The 17,251-nt window shown below is 44.3% G+C and overlaps 1 pseudogene; it reads left to right on the forward strand.

The window, feature by feature from the left end:
- Positions 1-12,494: 12,494 nt before the first annotated feature.
- On the forward strand, positions 12,495-16,849 carry LOC121168377 (annotated as a pseudogene).
- Positions 16,850-17,251: the final 402 nt, after the last annotated feature.

Below are 17,251 nucleotides of genomic sequence, written 5' to 3' on the forward strand. Positions count from 1 at the left end.
ACCTTCGTTGCCTCCCTGTCCTCCTTTCCTAGATACCTGTCTCTTCATGTTCTCTAGTCTCATAAGCTTGCAGGGAGAAAGGTCACATGATATAAAATTGATGGGTGTTTCTTCCATGAAAAGAGAAAGAGAACTGATGTGGAAATAGAATTCTGCTTGGCATTCCCCATGGTTATTTATAAAACTTACCCAGAGGGAGAAACAATTCTAAATATACAACCATGTAGAAATTTCCATTTAGGGAGCCCCGAAGTGCTTTCTTTTTGATGCATTATTTGCCAAGGCTATTGCTAAATGGCAGACACTGAAGGATAGAAGCACAATTTTTCAGTAAATTTTCGCATAACCATGAGTGGCCTCCAGAGCCAAACTTCACAGCGAAGTTGCAGAGAAGTGGGGAGAGAGAAAGAGAGAGTAGTAAAGAGGAGCAGGGTCAGGGTATCCTGCCTCAGTGTGACGCGGGTCCCCAACCTCTGCGTGAAAACCGCTCCTGCTTCCCCAGGCTCCTCATGAATCTCCCAGTGTTAAACTCCCTGCTTCCATGAAGGCTACAGTGCTTCCTCTCCAAGCAAAAATAACTGCTCATTATAATAATGCTTAGCATTTGGGCAACCCTTTATAGCTCCTAAGTAGTTCAGTATTCAGAGCCTCGTGTGACCCAGAAGGATTGGCTCTGCTTTGTGAAGGGAAAGGGCAGGTGGGAATAGGACTTCAGGTCCAACTCGAGGTCAAGAGGCACTGCCTCCAGCCCTGCTCCCATTGGCACCTGGCATGGCTAAGTCAGGGCAGCTGGCCAGGCTGTGGCTTTCTTCTCCCTCAGAAAGATGGTGGGGTGGAGGTCCAGCTCCCTTGGAGTCATCTCTACTTTAATTAGAGGTTCTCATTAACTAAATGCCAAGCATCTCTTGAGTTCTAATTATAGCCATATGTGTATTTTTTGATCGCTGTGCTTGACATCATGGGCTGGCACTGCTGTCATGGTGCAGCAGGTTAAGCCACCATTTGCCCAGTGCCATCCCATATCAGAGTTGTGGTTCAAGTCCTGTCTGCTCTGTTTCCCATCTAGCTCTCTGCTAATGCTGGTGGGAAAGCTGCAGAGGGTGACCCAAGTGCTTGATTCCTTGCCACTCATGTTGAAACCCAGATGGAGCTTTGGGTTGCTGGCTTTGGCCTGGCCTAGTTCTAGTCACCGGGGCCGCTTGAAGATTGAATATCTCTGTCCTCCTGCCTCAACCCACCACTGTATTGAGCTGCACTCTGCAAAAAAGTTCCTCTATCCTTTCTCTCAAGGAGTATATTATCTAGAGTTCGAATGGAACAAAGCTCAACAATGTACATGAAACAATAAGAGGGTGATTCAAACTGAGAAGTGGAGTCTGCTGAGGGAAGACACAGAATGAAGGAAGGACTTGTTGCTCCAGCTGCTGGGAGAGCTGGCAGTGAAAAACCTGTAGCTGCCAGTGACTCAACGAGTGCCTCAGCTACACTGTGCTACCTTGCCCAAACTCGTGCTTCTTACCATGGTGGTCCATCATCTAATGCCTGAACAATGAAGGAATACAATGGTGCAGCCATCTTGGGCCGTCTTAGGCTCTCTTCAAAGGGGCATTTTCATGCCAGTGCTCCCCTTGGTGTCAGCTGGGTCTGCATTATTCCACATTTTCTTCTTCCTAATCTTACTTCTTTTCCTTCTCTTCCCCAGGTGTCTATCTCAAAGTCACTCCTTAAGAATCCTCCCCCAGCCCTGTGTAGTAAATGGTGATTCCAAGTTCATTTGCTAGGAAACTCATTGTTTAAAAGCCAGAGAGGTAGACTCCATTAGAGGCCCCCCTCCAGGGGCAGGGAGGTAGGACATGGGATCTGGGAAGGACTAGTCAGGCTGGGGTGACAGTGAGGGAGAGGGTGGAGCTAGGAGATAAGCTGGGAAGCTGAGAGGTGACACAAAAATTGGACTGAGATGATGGTAGAGGAGGAAGAGAATCAGCTAGGCAGTCTGATGGAAGAAGGAAGAATGGGACTTGGTAAATTATTTTGGAGAGAGAAAAGTCAAGGAAAAAAATCCTTTTTTTTTTTTAAGTTAGCATATTACCACAGTAACAGAATTGTTGAACTGGAAGGGTTGGGATTTTGGCTTAACAACGAAACGTCCAAGTGAAGCTATCTTATGAGCAGTTGTACGTGCAAAATAAAAAGCATAAGAAGTCAGGCTGGAGGAGGGTGATTTGGGAGTTGTGTCTTACTCTGTTTTCCAAAGATGGCCAAACAATGTTTCCTGTCCTTTTGTTCTTCCACACTATGGCTGATCAGCGCTATTATCCAGCAGTTGACTCCAGTCCCCCTCCCCTTGATCTGGACAGGGTTGTGCTCACCTCACCTAAGAGACTAAGGAGAAGGGGTGTTGTGCGATGTGTGAGACCAGATCAGAAAATCTTAGGCAACTCCTGCTTGGTCCTCTTGGACTGAAGGCAGAAGCCATGTAAGAAGTCTCACTGCCCCCAAAGACTGTTCTGCTGAGGGGCTTTGGGTAGTGATAAAAACAGCATCAGTTGCCAACCATATAGGTCAACTGTTTTGGATATTCAGCCCAGATTATAGAGGACTAAAGCCTCAACCAACCTCTGACTGCCAAATGCAGGAGCCTCAAATGGAAACTAGCCAGCAGAACTCTCCCCAAACTTAGGATCCATGATTGGTTTAATCATTGCACACTGGAGTGCTTTGTTATGCAGCAATACTGAACATGACAGTCACCAACAGAGAGAATAGGATTTCATTATTGGTTCCTGAATAATAAATTCCCACCTTCCAGTCCTGTTCTACCCCATCCTACCCTGCCATCATCTACCTTCCACTTAGCTCGCAGGGATCCTTTTGAAGCAGTTCTTAGCTAGTCTGGTCAAATTACTCCCTTTTTGAAAATCTTTCTGCTGCTCCAAACAGCCTGCAAAGGTCCTCAAGTTTCAGTAAACTTTATCCTTGGGCTGCATTATGATTAATTTTGTGTCAATTCAACAGGGATACAGAAGTCATCAAGCATTAGAGACACAAGGCCGCATCTCTGAGAGTGTGGGTAAGACTAACGGTTGAACTGGTAGACTGACTAAAGCAGATTGCCTTGTCTAATTAGTTGCCTTGCCTAATCAGTTAGATAACTGATGAGTAAATGGGAATTCCTCCCGCCTAACCACTTGAGCAGAACACAGATTTTTTTTTCTCTCTCTCTCTTTTCTGCCTTCAGACTTGAACTGAAAACTTGGTTCTTTATAAATATCAAGTCTTTTTTCTATGTTTTAAAAAGATTTATTTATGTTTATTTATTTGAAAAAGTTACAGAGAGAGAGAGAGATCTTCCATCCACTCTCCAAGTGGCCATAATGACTGGAGGTGAGCTGGTCCAAAGCCAAGAGCCAGGAGCTTCTTCTAGGTCTCCCAAATGGGTGCTGGAGCCCAAGCACTTGGGCCATCCTCTGCTGCTTTCCCATGCAAATGGCAGGAAGCTGGATCAGAACTGTAGTATCAGGGATTCAAACAGATGCCTATGTGGAATGCTGGCACTAAGGTGGTGGTTTTATCCACTATGCCACAGCCTCAGTTACTGCGGCAATTTGGGGAGTGAACCAGCAATTGGATGATATTTTTCTCTCTCTTTCTCTCTCTCTCTTACACACACAAGGTAATTCTACCTTTCAAGTAAATAAATAAATCTTTAAAAATATCTCATCATCTCCCTCATGAGAACAAAGGCTTGGCTATAGAATCTACCTCTGTAACTCCTATATTTGTCTTCCAGCATTCCTAGTCTGAGCCTTAATTTCTATGATTTTTATTATGAAAACAATAACTTTAACTTTCTCCCTGACACATAATGTATAAAATTAAAACTATAAATTAATATTTATGTGATATGGGTTTAGATATGCATGCACATAAAATTTATAAATTAAATAGTAACTGGAGGAAGAAATAGTTTTCAGATAAATATTAATCCCTTCACCACCACACCCACACCTCCAGAGAATCTAACACTCTGCCCAACTACATTGCAAATTGCTTCTTTAGCCTGCAAGTTCTCCTTAAATGTACCTGGGAGGAGGTTTGCTCCTTTGACAAACATTTGCTTAAGATTTTTCATGTGTGAGGCATAATTTTTTGCACTTTGCCTCTGCCCCATATAGAGGCAGTGTTTGCCTTTTTTTTTCCTGGTGTTGACAGGCCCCGAGTGCTTGGTTCTGTGGAATTCTCCCTTCTCCATGATTTAGTTAGCTGTCTGTTTCATGGAATTGCAGTTTCTTAGGTCAGTGACTCCATCCTGTTCATCTTTGAATCCAGCAGTGGCATAGCACCCAATGCCCAATAAGAACTCAACTAATGTTGATGAATAAGTTAATAAATGAACAATGATAGCCCACTGCTTAGCATATTGCAGATGACCAATAAAGACTGTCTAGGGCAAAACTGATTTGAAAAGGCAAGTGGCAGAAACAAAGAGAGGACTTCAAGAAGGAGGAGTTGTTGAACATGGTCTAAAAGATACCAAAAGGTCATGAAGAATGAAAATGGGGGAAGAAAATAAAAAGAAACTATTTGGCTTGACAAATAGGAAGTTAAGATTAAATCTTAGAATACTGAATCACAAAATGATTTTCATGAAACCCACAAAAGTGAGGAGCAGTATGTGCTCATTGTTGTAGTGAACAGGATTCAGCTTCCTACATTCATGCAGATGCACGACCTCAAATCTTCTGATGAGTTGGCCTTAATGGTTTAGGGATTGGGGAGGAGGCCTGATTCTGTTACAGTGTTTGAGAGTGAGACTTTTGGGAAGTGATGGGATGGGCTTCCAGGGTGGAGCTATGTGATGAAATAATGAGGACTTTATTAATAGACACATAGGGATATAGACAAAGAGTCTGCTTCCTGTGTCTCTTTGCTTCCAGCTTGCCATACAGTGATAATCCCATCATCCTCTGACTTCACCAATTGCCTGAACCAGGGGGGCTGCTAGAGCTTGGGCTGTAAACCCCCAAAACAGTAAGCCAAAATAGTCTGTCTTCCTAAGTAACTTCTCTCTGGCGTTTTAGTTAAAGCAACGAACTATTTATAGAAAATTGACCCTGAGAAGTGGGGTAGTTCCTATTAACTATATCTGAAGATGTGGAAGAGTTTCTGGAATTGCTTCATGGTGAAGGTTGAGAGTGTTTGGAGAAAGGGACTAGAGAAAGCTTAGAATGCTGTAAGTGGAGAGTGATGGGTGATTCTGATGAGAGCTGAGAAAAGAATGCTGCTAGAAATGTTGACAATAAAGGCCACACTGAAGAGTCTTCAGATGAGAGTGAGGGTACCATTGGGAAATGAAGACCACACTTGCTTCATTGTGGCAAGGAACCTGGCTGTATTGTGTCCCTCTCCAGAGACTGTGAGAGGCTAAATTTAAAGATAGTGGACTGGTTTGTTGAAACAGTCGAGGAGATTCCAAGGCAGTGGAGTTCAGACTGCAGCATGGGTGTGATTGGGTGCTACTAGTAAGTTCTACAGTGAAAATCAGGAGCAAAAAGGGATAGAGCAAAAAGATTTGGAAAATTCACAGCCTGTGGCTTAATGCCTGCAATACCGGCATACCATATGGCACTAGCTGGAGTCCTAGCTGCTCCACTTCTAATATAGCTCCCTGCTACTGTGCCTGGGGAAGCAGCGGAAGACTCAAGTGTTTGAGCCCCTGCACCTGTGTTAGAGACCTGGAAGAAGCTCTTGGCTCTTGGCTTTAGGCTGACCACGACCTGATTGTTGGGGCCTATTGGGGAGTGAGTCAGCAGGTGAAAAATCTTTCTATCCTTCTATCTCTAAAACTCTTTCTTTCAAATAATTCAGTAAATTAGGGCCCAGTGAGTCCTTGCGTTGAATGCACCAGGATCCCATATGAGCACCAGTTCTAATCCTGGCAGCCCTGCTTCCCATCTAGCTCCCTGCCTGTGGCCTGGGAAAGCAGTCGAGGATGGCTCAAAGCCTTGGGACCCTGCATCCATGTGGGAGACATGGAAGAAGTTCCTGGCTCCTGGCTTTGGATTGGTGCAGCACAGGCCATTGCGGTCACTCGGGCAGTGAATCAGATGAAAAATCTTCCTCTCTGTCTCTCCTTCTCTCCGTATATCTGACTTTCCAATAAAAATAAAATTTTTTTAAAGAGGGCCTGGTGCAGTAGCCTAGCATGGGAGACCCAGAAGAGGTTCCGGGATCCTGGCTTCACATTGACTTAGCCCCAGCCATTGCGGCCGCTTGGGGAATGAACCGTGGACAGAAAATCTTTGTATCTCCTCATGCAGTTGCAGGCTTTGGGCCGTCCTCGACTACTTTCTCAGGTCACAGGCAGGGAGCTGGATGGGAAGTGGGGCCGTTGGGATTAGAACTGGTGCCCATATAGGATCCTGGCGCATTAAAGGTGAGGACGTTAGCCGCTAGGCTACCACACTGGGCCCTCCACGTAGCTTTAAAGCATGTTTTGGACAAACGAGTGTCACAGACTGGTTGTTAGGATAGAGTCACACAGATTGGCTGTCACAGATTGATTGTTAGGGTAGAGTCACTGCAGACAGCCTCCACTAGGGCAGCACCCAGCCCAAAAATGGGGTCACTGTTGCTGCAGTGCCTGGTAGAGCTGTGGAGATGAGACTTCAGCTTTTGAGAACTGAAATATGGGCTGTGACCAGCAAAACTGTACAGACGGTGCCACCCCATGTCCTGTGAGAGCAGCCCATGGTGCAGAGTGCCCAGCCTACCAGACTTGGAGCTTTAGGATTTCATGTTTGCCTTGCTGGATTTTGGCCTTGTGTTGATCAAATCCTGGTTAAAAGCCATAACATTCATATCCTGGCTCACCAAAACTCACATTTCTTGGTAGTTGCACATATCCCAATGACAATTTCACATGTGTACAGTGATGATGTGGAGTTCAATGTATTTGATTCATATCTACTCCTAAGTTTTCATAAGATCAGGATTGTGGGCCCGGCGCGGTGGCGCAAGTGGTTAAGTCCTCGCCTTGCACGCCCGGGATCCCATATGGGCGCCGGTTCTAATCCCGGCAGCCCCGCTTCCCTTCCAGCTCCCTGCCTGTGGCCTGGGAAAGCAGTCGAGGACGGCCCAAAGCTTTGGGAACCTGCACCCGCGTGGGAGACCCGGAAGAGGCTCCTGGCTTCGGATCGGCATAGTATCGGCCCGTTGTGCTCACTTGGGGAGTGAATCATCGGACGGAAGATCTTCCTCTCTGTATCTCCTCTCTGTATATCCGCCTTTCCAATAAAAAATAATAAAAATAAATCTTTAAAAAAAAAAAAAAGATCAGGATTGTATGTCTTTTTAGTCACCATTTTTCTCAGTTCTTTGTACAGTGCCAGGCATACAATTAGCACACAAAGATAACCTATAATAGGAGGATTCGGTGGGATGGGAAGGCTGCCCTGGGAAGGTGATCCGGAGCTGATATCTGAAGAATGAATAGGAATTCCTGTGACAATGCAGGAAAAGAACACTTCCCTGGAGCGGGAAGGGAATCCAGTGGATGTGTGGGACAGAGAGAAAGCCAATGGGAGGATGGGGAGCAAGGTATGGCTAGAATGGTAGGAAAAGGCACAATCATGGCCATCTTGGGAATATTCGTCTTTATCTGAGGAGCAATGGACATCATCGGATGTGTATTTTGGAAAGATCATTCAAATTACTGAGTTGAAAACTGACTAGAGAGGCAGCCACAGCAGACCCAGGAGAGCTGATTAGGAAATCGTTGAAGGGTTTCAAGATGGCAGTGCGGTGGCCCACAATGAAGGTGGCAGCAGATGTGGGAAAGAATCCATTCTCACACGTCTAGAGATCAAATCTTTCCTCACACAGCTCTGGCTTCCTGCTAACTCATGGATGCCCATCCACTTCACCTTACATCTCCCTCTGAACCTGAAGGAGTGGGGGTCTGGTGTCATCTGAATTCACCCAAGCAAAGTATTGTATAGGAGCGTTTGTCCTAGGGCTAAAGAGGCTCCACCGAAGCAGCTGTCATGACATCCAGAGAAAACCCGCAGGCCTCTGTAGCCTAGCACCCACTTGTAACCACATTCTTTACCCTCTGTGTCTACAAATTCATTCCCTTATCTGGGAATTTCAAAGCCTGGAGGGATCATAGAAGTTATCATCAACAGCAACTGTGTGCAAGAATTCTTTCAACACCTCTGAAAACTTCTCAAGGGGAAATTCAATCTATTTCCAATGACAGTAAGTATGAAGCTCTCAGGGACTACTCTTTCATCCTGTTCCCAAGCTTTTGGAATCTTTGGAGATTAAATCTCATCTCAGAACCTACCCAAAACATTTTTTCTCCCCAAAGTTCAATTTACAGAGATGTTTAGTACCATGCCTAAGGTTACCCAGCAAAAGAAAATTAAGCTCACCCTTTAGTAAATGTTGCTGGGAACTTAATCAGGATTCTATATGGTGCCTTCTGTGTTAAGTGTACGTGCTTTATATCTTTGTCCAAGTAAATTCTGAGTAAGGATCATGGCATACAATTTTCTCACTGTAGTTTTACTATACAAAGCTCATAGAATACGCTTAGTAAAGTCTGACTTGTTTAAATAATGGTGGTGTTGTAGTAAGTTTTTCTTTTTTAAAGATTTATTTATTATATATATATATATATATATATATTCTTTTTTATTGGAAAGGCAGATATACGAGAGGAGGAGAGACAGAAAGGAAGATCTTCCATCTGATGATTCACTCCCCAAGTGAACGCAACGGCCGATGCATTGTTGATCCAAAGTCAGGAGCCAGGAACTTCTTCCATGTCTTCCACATGGATGCAGGGTCCCAAGGCTTTGGGCCATCCTCGACTGCTTTCCCAGGCCACAAGCAGGGAGCTGGATGGGAAGCAGGGCTGCCGGGATTAGAACTGGTGCCCATATGGGATCCCGGCTCATTCAAGGCAAGGACTCTAGCCTCTAGGCCACTGCACTGGGCCCAAGGTTTTTTTTTTTTTTAAGATTTATTTATTTTTATTGGAAAGACAGATATACATAGAGGAGGAGAGACAGAGAGGAAGCTCTTGCGTCCGATGGTTCATTCCCCAAGCAGCCGCAAGAGCTGGAGCTGAACCAATCCAAAGCCAGGAGCCAGGAGTTTCTTCCAGGTCTCCCATGCGGGTGCAGGGACCCAAAGATTTGGGCTGTCCTCGCCAGCTTTCCCAGGCCACAAGCAGGGAGCTGGATGGGAAGTGGAGCTGCTGGGATTAGAACCAATGCCCATATGGGATCCCGGCATGTACAAGGCAAGGACTTTAGCCGCTATGCTATCGCACCAGGCCCACTATTTTTAAATGCCATGGGAATGCTGCTTATGTTCATGCTCCATAAAAGTAAACACTTGTAGGATTTCACTCCCGCTCTTAGTGCCCGCACCTCCTGGAGGGTTTCTTGTGTTACGAGAGGCTGGGTTCCCCCATAATTGGTCATGTCTAGCTAGAGTAGAGGGCACACAAATAGCCTTTGGGATCTCAGAAATTGTTATCGCATTTGGGTGACAGACTTCAGGAGCTAACCACTCATAGAAATATCTGAATCCACCACCCTGCTGCCATTTGAAACACAGCTGGTGACAGAAACATTCCTATTCTGCTGATTTAAAAACAATCCAGTTTGAATTTGAGATGTGAAAGATAGGAAGGTGAAATTTCTGTCACATCTTTAAATTGGGATCTCCAGGAGACAGGGAGGATTTTGCCTAAAATCCAACAAGGAATTGCAAATCAAGCCTTTACTGCCTCTGACCTTGGAAGATTTGCCCATTGAGTATCCCTGAGTCCCCATCTCCTTTGTAAGACATCTAATTTTTAACCTCTAAACTATCTACAATCAAATGAAGTACTCTCTTGTTGCCACAAATTACTGAGGTTACAACCTCATTCTTAAAGCAGGCAAATACATAGTTCCTGAGCATTTTCCCAAACTCAAATCAGTAGTGGATATTGGTTTCTTCTTCAAATACTTGCTCCCAGCTTATAGGTACACATCTGTATATACAGGTATAATTTTTATAATAGATTTATTTTTTATTACATAGATATAAAGAGAGGAGGAGAGACAAAGATTTTCTGTCCAATGGTTCACTCCCCAAGTGACCGCAATGGCTGTAGCTGTGCCGATCTGAAGCCAGGAGTCAGGAGCTTCTTCCGAGTCTCCCATGCTGGTGCAGGGTCCCAAGGCTTTGGGCCATCTTTGACTGCTTTCCCAGGCCACAAGCAGGAAGCTGGATGGGGAGCGAGGCCGCTGGGATTAGAACTGGCGCTCATATGGGATCCCGGTGTGTTCAAGGTGAGGACTTTCACTGCAATGCTATTGTGCTGGGCCCTGGGCCATTGTTTTTTGATGTTGTTGTTGTTGTTTTTAATGTTTTTTAGAATTAGCTCAGGGTCCCCAGGTGTGAGGTCACCACAGCTTCTCTCTCTTCTTCTTCTTCTTCTTCTTCTTCTTCTTTTTTTTTTTTTAAGATTTATTTATTTTTATTGGAAAGTCAAACATACAGAGAGGAGGAGAGACTGAGAAGAAGATCTTCCATTCAATGATTCACTCCCCAAGTGACTGCAACAGTAGGAGCTGAGCTGATCCGAAGCCAGGAGCCTCTACTGGGTCGCCCATGTGGTTTCAGGGTCCCAAGACATCGAGTCGTCCTCTACTGCTTTCCCAGGCCACAATCAGGGAGCTGGATGGGAAGCAGGGCCATTGGGATTAGAACTGGTGCCCATATGGGATCCTGGCATGTGCCAGGTGAGGACTTTAGCCACTAGGTTACTGGGTTAGGCCCACACTTTTGACTCTTGACTTCTCCAGTACCTGCTTGCTGTCTGGATTCCCATGGACAGACTCTGAGGACAGAGGTAGCCCCTGAGTATGGCCCCTGTTTGTTGGTATTCTCTGTGCACTGCTTGGGTGAGTCAGTGAAGATGCAACTGCTAAGATACTTTGTACTTCTAATTTGTTAACTTTCAAGGATTCCAGGAGAAGTAAGACCTAGCAGTAAAGAAATATGGACAGAGAAGCTAGGAAAAATTGAATGTTTGCAGTTTTGTAAGTGTGTCAAGGTTGTTTGCTGCATGTCTCTCAGGATAACTTATATTCCTGGTTAAGCTGGGGTGTAGGTCTTCAGTTTAACAGATGGTTTTACAGTAATGACCATTTGTCCCTCTCAGGGTTTTGATTCAGACTGAATTACCACAGTGCGTGCATTTTTTAATTTCTAGCTTGGTTAATAACGGTTCCTTAATACATCCTAGACTTGTCTGGCATGATCTTTCTCACACCCTGTGACAAATAAGACATCCTTCCTGAGAAGTTCTTCTCAGGTATCTGTGAACAAAGGAAAAGCTGACTAATATGTACAGATTCACCACAGAAAAGAAAAGAACAGATACTGGTTAGGCAAGAAGTAGTACACCCATAATTTGTAAGGACTGTAGGGAAAAAAAAACCTTCTAGATGTACCTATTCTTAAATACTTTTAAAATATGTTGAATCTGTGAGCCCCGGTTTCTTTGGTTGTAAAAAGGGTTTTGGAAGCCTACCTGGGACTAGCTGTCATGGTGAAGTAAGTTAATGTAAGAAAAGTTTTAAGTCGCGTGCTTGGCATATAGTACATGCTAAATGAAGGCCAGTTTTATTTTTCACTATCTGTTGATGAGTGGCTCATGTATTTGCTCACTCACATTCCTGCTAAAAGGAAGCTGAAGCTACTGCCCAAGAGTTACATTATTTACAGGACCTGGTTCACAAGGGACAGTGACAAATGTGCCAAAGTGACAGTCAGTGGTCCTTAACTCTGACCTATGCCTTGGAGATTTATATGCCAGTCTAGGAAAGTCTCAGGATTATAGGACTGTATGGGGATAGATTCTGTCTGAAGACTCCCAAATGTTACCAATGCTGTTTTTTTTTTTTTTTACTCCATTGCCTCTTAAGCAAACAAAACAAACGCCAAAGCTACTATAATTAATGCCTGAGTCTTAGGTTCTTAATCTGCAATTAAGATAACCTATTTGTCCTGATTCGCATGATTACCGTGAGGATCAAATTAGATAATGTAAGTGAAATCATGTAATAACATGTTTTAATTGAACTCCTATACACACCTTAATCTCTACATGCATTTGTCATGTAATTCACCCACTTGGTAGGAGAAAGACTATTGGCTGGCCTAATACCTGTTCTCCCCGTTTTTCTCACCTTCTGATTTTTCAGCTAACTAAAATAAATGTACTTTCAGCTTGCAGTACTTTGTGTACAGGTGAGAATATTTTTCCCCTTTGAGCTATTAGTGGATTATTAATGTGATGCTTCCAGTGGTTTTTTTCTTTTTCTTTTTTTTTTGGGGGGGGGTTGCTTTGTTTTGTTTTGTTTGTTCATTTTGGTTAAGATTCACTTGTTTGGTAGTCAAGTTGCCAGTGGAATTGGCCCAGGATGACAGCTGAAGAATGAAGTCCGTTTTGTCCATGTATGAAAAACAGATTACAATTTTCACTGACTACCTAGAAGAATTTCCGGATACAGATGAGCTGGTATGGATATTGGGCAAGCAGCATCACCTTAAAACAGAAAAATCTAAGCTGTTGTCTGATATAAGTGCACGTCTATAGTATACAGAAGAAAATTTTCACCAATTGGAGGAACTGGTCCTTCATCAGATGCTGGCTGGGTTGTATGCTACGTTGTGGACAGATGATGCTGGCTCAAGCCCTCATCTGTAGACACTTGGGAAGGGACTGGAACTGGGAGAAACGAAAAGAACAACCCAAAGAATATCAATGAATCCCTACAGTGCTTTGTAGACAGAAAAGACTGTTGCTACTCTATTCATCAAATGGCGCAAATGGATGTAGGAGAAGGGAAATCAATGGGTGAATGGTTTGGACCAAATACAGCTGCACAGGTGTTAAAAAAAAAACTTGCTTTATTTGATGAATGGAGTTCCTTGGCTGTTTATGTTTCAATTGATAATACAGTGGTCATTGAAGATACCAAAAAAAAAAATGTGCTGTGTCCTTCCCTTGAGCACTGGCACCCCTGGCGAAAGGTCCCCTGAGTCTCTGGCTGTTTCGAACCAGAGTAAGGGCACATATGCCTGCTGCCCAGCCTGGAAACCCCTGCTACTCATTGGCCCCTCCAGCTGGGCATAAACTAAATCAATCCTGTCTATGTTGACACATTCAAAGAGTGTTTTAAGATGACACAGTCTTTAGGGGCATTAGGAGGAAAACCAAATAATGCCTATTATTTCTTAGGATTCTTAGGTAATGAGCTCATATTCTTGGACCCTCATACAATCCAGACCTTTGTTGATACTGAGGAGAATGGAACAGTTGATGGCCAGACTTTCCATTGCCTGCAGTAACCCCCTCAGTGAATACTTTGAACCTGAATCCTTCTGTGGCATTGGGATTTTTCCGCAAAGAAGAAAAAGAGTTTGATAACTGTTGTAGCGTTGTTCAGAATAAAGGAGAATTTAACGATGTTTGAATTAGTTCAGAAACATCCATCATACTGGTCTCCCTTTGAACCTCCAGGCAAACCAGAAGTGACAATGACTGGGGCAGAATTCACTGACTCTACTGAACAACTGGAGGAGTCTGATCTGGAGGAAGATTTTGAGATTCTGAGCATGTACAGTAGTGGAACTCAACTTGGAGGTCTTTCATCTGACACCATAGTAACATGAACTTATTACATAAAACTTTTCTAGTCAGCAAGTGCCTAATATGCCAACAGCATACAAACTCCGCAGCAATCATGACTGAGCCAACTGCCAAGTCTCAGACAAAAGGCAAAACAGACAAATGACAACAAGCCTTCCCCACAAAGAAAGAGCAGTCATGGCACTCAGGAACCGGGAAGATGAGGAGTCCATTGTTTCCCAGCTGGTGTTCCATGGCTAGAGTGAGTGAGCAGCAGCAGCAATGAGGAGATGAACATCTGGGAGGTGGACAGCAGCTCTCAGCTTCCTTCCAGATGCCAGCTGGTTACTCTGTGCTTCCTCACCCTTTCAGGTGTAACCTCTTTGGAGCTAAATACTAAGAAGCAATCTGTACTTTTGGTCAAGTAATAAATCAAGTAAATCAAGGAAAAAAATTCACTGTTCATCTGAAAGGCAGAGTTACGGGTCAGATGCGGTAGCCTAGTGGTTAAATCCTCACCTTGCAACCACCAGGTTCCCATATGGGTACTAGTTCATGTCCTGGCTCCTCAACTTCCCATCCAGCTCCCTGCTTGTTACCTAGGAAGGCAGTAGAGGATAGCCCAAGGCCTTGGGTCCTTGCACCTGGGTGGGAGACCTGGAAGAAGCTCCTGGCTCTTGGTTTAGGATCAGCTCGCCTTCAACTGTTGCACTCACTTGGGGAGTGAATCGTCGGATGGAAGATCTTCCTTTGTGTATTTTTTTCTTTTTTTTTTTCTTTTAAGGTTTAGTAAGGAGTCTTTATTAACCAAGCTTGGTGATAATAGCCCATTAAAAATAGCAAATCAAGGGCCCGGTGTGATGGCGCAGTGGTTAAGGTCCTTGCCTTCCATGCCCGGGATCCCATATGGGCACCGGTTCTAATCCCGGCAGCCCTGCTTCCTATCCAGCTCCCTGCCTGTGGCCCGGGAAAGCTGGCAAGGACGGCTCAAAGCTTTGGGACCCTGCACCTGCATAGGAAACCCGGAAGAGGCTCCTGGCTTTGGATTGGCTCAGCTCTAGCCATTGCGGCTGCCTGGGGAGTGAATCATCGGATAGAAGATCTTCCTTTCTGTCTCTCCTCTCTGTATATCGCCTTTCCAGTAAAAATAAATCTTTTTTTTTAAAAAAAAAAAAACAGCAAATCACAAGTCCATATGGCAATCCAACCAATCATAATCTAATCAATCATAACCCCAAGAGGAACTGTTGTGCCGGTTTTTGAAACCCCCAGATAATCATCAAGTCTGAAGTCGGTGCTGAGGCAAAAAGGTGGTTTATTCAGGTTAGCCTAGGCAACCCAGCGACCTCCCCCAGCCCAGCATGGCTGGGCGGGGGAGGGGCAGCTGCAGCCGAGGCTGCAAGGATCCACAAGGAGGACAAAAGAAGCGCCAGCCAGAAGAGCCAAGGGAAGGGGCCGAGAGCACAAGCCCCCCAGTTCTTATACATTTTAGGCTATTAATTATACAGTCATGACTTAGCAGGCTTCTATTGGTGGGTTTGAAACAAGCAATTTTCAAAAAGTACAAATCAATGAGCTATTGGGCTGTGAATCTTATCAAACACCAGGTACCTCCTTCCTGAGGAGTGGTCTGCCTACGTGACCTGCCAGGTGTCCTGCCGGGTGTCACGTAGACTATCAGGCCTGAGGTTCACACAGCCCCCAGCCAAGCCATTAAGGCAGAATCACAAAAGGCAGAAAACGCCTAGGTTCTTCAGAACAAACGGACATTTCCCTCAAGTCCATCCATTAAGCTGAAGACCTATGTCCCAGCTTCCCCAACAATATAAGTTATCCTAAGAGACACGCAATGAATAACCTGGGCACACTTACAAAGCTGCAAACATTCACCTTTCCCTGGCTTCTCTGCTGACATTCCACTACTGCCAGGCTGTGTATCTCTTTCTAAATCTGCCTCCATCTCAGCTCCCTTGCCTACCTGCAAGTGTGGTGGCTGGTCCATGGAAGACCACAGAAGTCCCTCCTTCCCTGTTAAACGTGCCCTCAGCCACTCCTACTGCAATATGTGCCCAGAACCTCTTCCCTAGTCAACCCTCATCCCCCTAAATCTAGGAGCCAGAGTGGTGTGCCCCAGACCTAAATTCCCTGCCTGGGATCCCATATGGGCGCCAATTTGTGTCCTGGCAGCCCCACTTCCCATCCAGTTCCCTGCTTGTGGCCTAGGAAAACAATAGAGGATGGCTCAAAGCTTTGGGACTCTGCACCAGTGTGGGAGACTAGGAAGAAGCTCCTGTCTCCTGGTTTCAGATCAGTTCAGCTCTGCCTATGGCAGCCACTTGGGGAGTGAACCAGCAGACAGAAGCTCTTTCTCTATATCTGCTGTTACAGTATAAATAAATAAATAAATTTTTAAAAAAAACTACATAATTGCATATTTTAAATGAATGAACTTTATGGTATATAAATTACATATTAATAAACCTGTTTTTAGAAAAGCCATAATCCACAAATAAGTAAGCCTCCTTGAAATGCAAACTGGGTCCTAAATGATTGTTATTTTGAGAACTGAAATATATGTCTACTGGTAAAGCATACATTTTCTTCACACAAACAAAATCAACCTTTCTGTCAAGATGCCAATCACTTTATAGAAATGAAATTGCAAAGTCTAATGTAGTATTACATGTATGAAAAACTTTCCAATCCCCAGCTTTATAAATTTTTTCATCTGCCAGGAAATCAAATGGCCCTCAGCTCCCAAGATGAATTTCTTACTGCAAGCACAACTGTCTCTGTGTGTACTGAGATTGTACAAACAGTAAAACCAGGAAAGAAGAGAATGCAAGGAAAAGATTTGGTTGAAACATACCATATTTGTGATGTTTCCTTCCATGTGCATAGTTTTTGTCTTTTCCCTTTTAAATCTGTAACTGATTTTACAGGTGATGGAAATTTCTAGAGCTATTCATGACCATGGCGCTGTGTATCTTTAGGGTTTTGAGTCATACAGCTGCAAAGGTCTAAGATGATGCTTTTGAGATAGGGGTAAGGCAGCTTTTTTCCTACATTATTTCTTGGTGTTTGGCAGAGCACTGAAAGGAGATAAGGCTCAACATGTTACCATGCTGTTCAGGGAATCTGTTGGTTGATTAACTGTTTTCAGGACCACCAAAAGATTCCCACATCACTTGTTTTTGTTACAAACATGGTTACTGATCACAAGACAAAAGCTGGAGTACATGTCAATAACTGCACCACCAACACCAAAAGTACAACTCAAAGTCCTGGCCCTCTAAACTCAGGTTTACCTACCCTTTCTCAGACCTCGGTAAAGCATCTTTGTGAAAACAGGCTGTCAGAACCGGACCATGCAGATTCACGTTCTAAAGAACACAAGGGACATGAAAACAAATCACTCATGTTAATTAAAGGTTTTCATCTAAATATTAAACTTTCCAGTCCTGTTGGCTTCAGGGAGGCTATCATCCCTTTGTGCAGCCAGCTGTGGGCAGTAATAACCTTCATCCGGCTCCTGGCTTATTCAAGCTG

Source organism: Ochotona curzoniae, unplaced genomic scaffold (genome assembly GCF_017591425.1).
Source record: "Ochotona curzoniae isolate NIBS_2020 unplaced genomic scaffold, NIBS_Ocur_1.0 scaffold_1037, whole genome shotgun sequence".
Classification (NCBI taxonomy): Eukaryota; Metazoa; Chordata; class Mammalia; order Lagomorpha; family Ochotonidae; genus Ochotona; species Ochotona curzoniae.